We start from the raw sequence: 6,297 nt of genomic DNA on the forward strand, positions 1-6,297 counted from the left end.
CGTAATGTGATATTTGACTGTTCACAAAATGCATGTAAAGTGGCGAGATACACGCTGACTTGTCAATAGTCAATCTGGTATTTTTCATTTTGTTGAATGGTATCACACTATAATAATTGATGTCCATAACTTGCCTGTTTGCCAAGAAATTACTACAATAGTCGTTCAGTAAAACCCAAACAATGCCAGTTTTGACGGCACTCACTTAAACGATGACCAACAGACTCGGTCACAGAGAGATGGGAATGGGTCGTACCAGTTACCGTATAGTTAATCATTGCTTTAAATTAACTTTAGGAGGGCGACGGCTTCACATACAAGCACATAGCACAGTCCCGGCGATGACCCCAATGACCCGAGCGCGTTCGATATACGCCACAAGTACGGCTGCGATATCACAGCTAACAAGCACAGTGAAGAGTGGTGTCTTGTTGGTGAAAAAGACAATGTAATTCCTAATCTTGCTTTAAACATCAAGAAAAACTAACTTAAAAACTGTGCTTTAATTGTAAATGTGTAAAGAAACAAGAAAATGGCGCATGAATTCAAAGTCGTGCGGTTCATGTAAACGCATTTGTACATGTCATGTTGAGTGAACTTATGACCTTAAAAACTTGTCCGCTTTTTTGAGCAAATCAATCACTACTTGTTTACATAGATGCAAGTCACAGCTCCCTATTCCATTCACAGCCGTTTTAACCGTAATTCGGACTAAAACAGAAAGGTTAGATCCGTCCGTGTTTGGCAAAGGAATATTTCATTCAGGGCAGAGAGTGTCGATAGTCGCCGAAAGACCTTACAGACAGTGGTGTGTTTGCAGAAAGACGTACACTCAGGTAAAGCCTTTTGTTTCATAACATTGATCGAGGCAGTAATTCATACATTTAGTTCGTATTTTATATGTTGTAACCAAGCAAGTAAATGTACTTGCCTGGTTACATTTAAATACAGATTAAAGCAAATTTTACGATTATGTGGTAAGAGAGGCGACAAGAACAATATAGAGTGCAGATAGTGTTAGATAGGAGGTAATGATATTTAACACCAACATGCAATTGCGGGCATCTCTCCGTTTAAAATTTTGTAAACGTTGATGCAAGCATCCATTTGAAGTTAACGATGCATAGGGCAATAAAATACAGTTAACGTGTCCGCCGACGATAATTAAACATTCAAGCACTCTCTTGCATATTTTCGGCGCCATACCTTAAATTGAATTTCCAATTGATATTTCGTGTCTGCTGAAGTGTGCTGTTAGTAATGATGGTCATGTCATCTGTTATTATCATGACCAAGGGCTTTATAGCAAACGGGTGGGGGATGACAAGCAAATGCAAGTTCTGCTGTTGTTACTACTATATAGTAAAAAGAATTCAGGTTGACCTATTTACGCCCGGATCTTTTTTCACCCCGTTCTCCAAGCACAGATCGTAAAGAGAACCTATGTTGTGGCCACACGTTCTCTTCTCCTTCAGGAACACGGTGGTACAGAAATATGTTGATAAAAATTCATAATTTTGATAAAAAATGCGATTTTTCAAAATCTCTCGCAAGATCCGTGTACTCTCGCTTACCCTAACAATTGACGGTGCCCCCGCGCGAGAAATTATAACAAAGGCAAATATAAAAAACACAATCGCATTTAATGAGGTACATTTAGTATGTTTCTTGCGGATTATTCTGACATTCACCTGGTTTAATTTGTTTGCTGATAAAATTATCTCCGTGTTTGCGATTAATAATTATAATATCCCGTCTCCGGTGGGGGGCTCGCGACCGACTTTTTGTTTGTAAGTGCGCCCGACCGCTATACGTGACCCCGTCGCTTACCCTATGTTCTAACGGAACAAATTCAGAACAAACGAAAACCGCTAATTTCAAGTATCTTTACGCGTATAATGTCCCAAAACATGTTAATTTACTCCAGCCATACCTTTGTTTACTCGTCCCGTCTTTAAAATTGTGAATGGATTTGATTTAATGTGAATTAGCGGCATCAAACGAACACTCGGACAAGCCGCGGAGTCGCACCCCCCGACGATGTTTCGCCTGTGCAGACAAACATGAACCTGTAACCGAAACGGTATCCGCTCGTAAAAGAGGCGTAGATTTAGATCAATAGATAGGAATATGATAGGAGCCATGGACTTTTAAAAATTATAACCTTTAAACAACATGAACTATTCAAAACTTCCAATTTTTAAACGATATTTCGATTTCGCGCGCGTCGCCCAGTCGATCGCCCAGACGTACAATGAGTGTCAACGAACTCCTATGTATTTTGCAAGCCGATGAAAGGCGCGCGTATCTCCTGGCCTGGGAAAACGTTATCAGTCTGCCACAGAACCCCAGATTTGGGGGTGTGTCCGGTACCAGCAATTTGATTGGATCTAAAGCAATGACATCATGCATGGTACTTCTCATTATGGAAGGGGGATATTGTCAGTTACTTGTGATCCAAAAAAAGTTATTAAGTGCTTCTAAACTATATTATTTCTCGCTTTCTCAGCTGCTTATTTATCTGAAATTCCTACTAAGTAATTCAATCGCAAATATTAGAAATATCTGTGCAATTACAAGCCAACCGTATTCACATTAGCATTCGCTTCGGCCCCACAATAAAAATGGTTTCCGCCATGCCAGCGCGGCCATTTTGTCCGAAATGTCAACAAAAGGTGGATCGTGTTCTTCGCCAAGCAGAGTTGACGGATATTTTCCGATGTATTGAGGGCTTCCAACAGTTGCCGAGTAATAATATGAAGACATCCTAGGACAAGGTAAGTAAAATTTCTCTCACAACTGGATAAATAGTACATGTTGCTTGAATTAGCAACTGAATGCGAACTAGTATTACATCCAATACTGCAGTCAGGGTTTGGTTGCTATTCCAGTGTATGCTAACACAAATTGAAAAGAATTGTTGAATTCGGACGAGAAACATATCGCCTACATGGTTGAGCATGAAAATTCAAGAATCAGAACAAAACATCATTACAACCTCGTAAATTGAAAATGTCAACTTCAGCTTTCAGTTCCTATTTCACGTAGTTCCCAACATTTTTTTCAAATAGTAAAACCAGACAACTACAACATCGGATGGGAGGGTAAAACAATCCCTCGTAGGTAGAAATTAGAAACCAATTGCATATTACACCACCACCACCACGTCCGAGAAAATTGACATTGTTAAATACTATCCAAGGCATCGTAGTCGATTTCGTCCATCCCCACCTGCCCAAGCTCTTCCTCAGTGTTCTCACCATACTCGAAGTCTGCTTCAGTCAATAACTGTTTATGAGGTATGATAAGCAGACCATCAGAATCACTGTCACTGTCACTATACGAACTTAAGCATTCATCACTTGACATTGTGTCCACAGATTCTGAATCAGATTCCTGATCATGGTTTTCTTCCCTCTGGATTTGCATTCCTGCAACATTTGCTTGATATTGTTGACTGCTTGCACATTTTTCACATGAACCACCATTATTGTGTGGGTTTTTACAATCCTTGCATGGGCATGCCAAACATGGTTTACATGACCAAAACAATTTTTACAACCAGATTTTGATTTACCATACACCCAGTCTTGCATGAACACTTTAATGGTTTTAATTTTTTAGTCACTGGTTTTCAGGTAAATTGTCATCCCACATTATCATTATTTGTCCGTTGACATCTCTCCAGCCATAATTTTGATATTTGTTTATCTCACTATTCTCTATTTGTGTAGAATCAATGGCTAAGTGTAAAACGTACAAGCATCTCTTTAAGTGATACATAAGAGCAGAATATGATGGGAGTAAAAATTGCTCTCTTTCAGCCTTTGTCATATTTGCGTGATATGTCACATCTCTAACAATGTCAACAAAGGATAGAATATCTGTTGTACAAAATGCATCATCTTTGCCAATTATTGCTAGACCATTCTTTATTTTGTCATCTTTGTTTTGATATTGCAGACCAGAAAACAGATCTGATGGTGATGTCTTGAAGATGTTGTACTTTGTCAGATAGACAGCACAGATGAGCTTCACTGCAGGAGGTAAGTTCAGATTTACAAGTGATTTCCCCTTAGCCCTTCCAACACTGATAACATCTGATGAAAGCTCAATTAGATCCCCAATGAAGTCAATGTTTTCTAAGTATGTTGATAGAAATAACTTGTAACTCATGCCATAAAACTGGCTTGTGTAATCACAGCCATTAATGACATAGAGTGCCAACAAGTTACAGGCAGGGTTTCTAATAGATGGAGATGGAAATTTGTTTTTATTGTTTGTGCGCCTATGTTAATATCAACATAGGATGAGTCTTTAGACAACTCAACCATCACATTTTTGCCTTGGTACCAACCAGCTTCATAGAGAGCAAGGCCAAACATCCATACATCTGTATCTGTAGCTATTATGAGTATGTTTTTACATGGCGATTGTGCTGCATGATACCATATGGCAGAATCCGCCTCTCCTTGTTTGTTTCGGCGATTCAAATACACATCTCCACCGACAATACTGTCTTTCAACACTAGCACAGTGTTATTAACTACTGCTGGAGAATATATAATAACAACCTGAGGTGGTTGGGAAAGCAGCTCTTTCTCAGCCCTTTTCATTATGAAGTAAGATAAAAACTTAACAATGGCTGCTTTCTGCAAAGGGTCATGGAGATCTTGCATGAACTGGTCCCTGTTTAATTCATCATTTTCATTTATTATGTCAACATTTGAGTAATTCGTTGTTGGTACCTTAGAGTGTCCTCTTTCTGTGTGCACTATTTGCCTTGGAGGGGGGGGGAGATTTTCATCCTTATCAATCACTAATGTCACACCTATTGCCCCCTGTTTAAAACCATGCTCAATGACCACTCTATTGTAAAAATAGTTACCACAGGAGCGATAAGTTTTACAATTTGTAGGGGGCCCCTCATGTATGAAGCGTAGAACATCAATAATTACTTCAGTGTTATTTGGCTCATTCCAGAATGTACAATCTGTCCGGAAGACATCCATGAAGTTCAGTTGAATGAGAGCTTCCTTGAACTTTGCCTTTACCCTTTTCCGCATTTCCCCTGATGTGTTTGACAGAGCAAGGGGAAAGGGGACACTCTGACTAATACTTATCCCACTCTCTCTCTTATCGTTGCATATGTACATCTAAGAATTGCCCTAAATTGGGCAAGTGTAGACACCTGTGATATTTGTGTTGTTTCCTTAGTGTGAATGTATTTAGTCTACTTCGCTTTCGTTTCTGCTTTGCTTCAGTGTTCAACACATATTGCCTGACATATTTTAGAAATCTCTCCTTTCCCACATGTTTTATCTGAAGGAGGTCTGTTATGGTGTTGCCTGGTAGTTGGGGTGCCCTGCGTCTGAATGGGTTGAGTAAATGTCTGACGGATTCAGTTGAAAGGAGACTCACAGTTTTCATTTCGGCTCTCATACGCTTTACTCTTTCAGGATTTGAAGACTTTTTAGTGTACTGGGACACTTTGCAGGTATATTTGAAAATGTGACCTTCAAATAATCTCAGGACTTTTTCAGGTAAGCCATGAAATCTGCCAGGGTAACAGTTTGGAAATGGGAAGGACGTTTTGTAATTTGTTTTAATCTGCGATTTACCACACACTCATGTCCTTCATCGAGGGCAAGGTTATGGTATGGCTTGCCTGTTATATTCAAGGTCCACTCACCATTTTCAAAACATGTTAATACATCAGCTGGGAAAAAGTTAATGTCATACAGTGTATTTGCAACAAGTTCTTCATATCTGTCTCTTGCATATGCAGAAAACAGCAGAGCTAAGATTTTCATTGATGATATGCGTAGAAACCAGTTTCCAGTACGGATTGCAATTTACATTGCTATATGTCAATTCAGAAAGAACAAGCAGCCATACCAAAACCTTGACAATTCGTCTGAATTTCTTCCAGTGCTGTTGTAATCAACCCAGTCCCAAAATTTCATTGTAGTGTAAGCTCTCTGCCATAAATCTTCAACTTGTGAAAGCAAAGATTCATGCAATCAACTTAACAGATTGTGAATGTCCTGCCATTGGTAAACACTGTCTGGATTTTGGTGCCCACATAGTTTTGTCAGTTCTTTTAAGCCACCATCCCACAAAAGATTTTTCCGAACCTCACCTGCTGTTTTAAGCATATGCCAGTCACCAGAAACTGGTAGGAACCAATTATATAACTCAGGATCTTGTTTTTGTAAATTTTGACTGCTGCATACGTCTGTTGGTCTCCTCCTAGTACAACTTGTGTTGGCCCACCATTATTTAAGTCTGCCTTAT

The 6,297-nt window shown here is 39.4% G+C and overlaps 1 long non-coding RNA gene across 1 annotated transcript; it reads left to right on the forward strand.

Moving 5' to 3' along the window:
- The first annotated feature begins 2,664 nt into the window (after positions 1 to 2,664).
- On the forward strand, positions 2,665 to 5,541 carry LOC139128254 (uncharacterized). Its single transcript, XR_011551234.1, has 3 exons — positions 2,665 to 2,777; positions 3,964 to 4,046; positions 5,460 to 5,541. It is a non-coding gene; the product is annotated as an uncharacterized lncRNA (long non-coding RNA).
- The last annotated feature ends 756 nt before the right edge of the window (positions 5,542 to 6,297 follow it).

The sequence above is a fragment of the Ptychodera flava genome, unplaced genomic scaffold (genome assembly GCF_041260155.1).
Source record: "Ptychodera flava strain L36383 unplaced genomic scaffold, AS_Pfla_20210202 Scaffold_46__1_contigs__length_1169225_pilon, whole genome shotgun sequence".
NCBI classification, from domain to species: domain Eukaryota; kingdom Metazoa; phylum Hemichordata; class Enteropneusta; family Ptychoderidae; genus Ptychodera; species Ptychodera flava.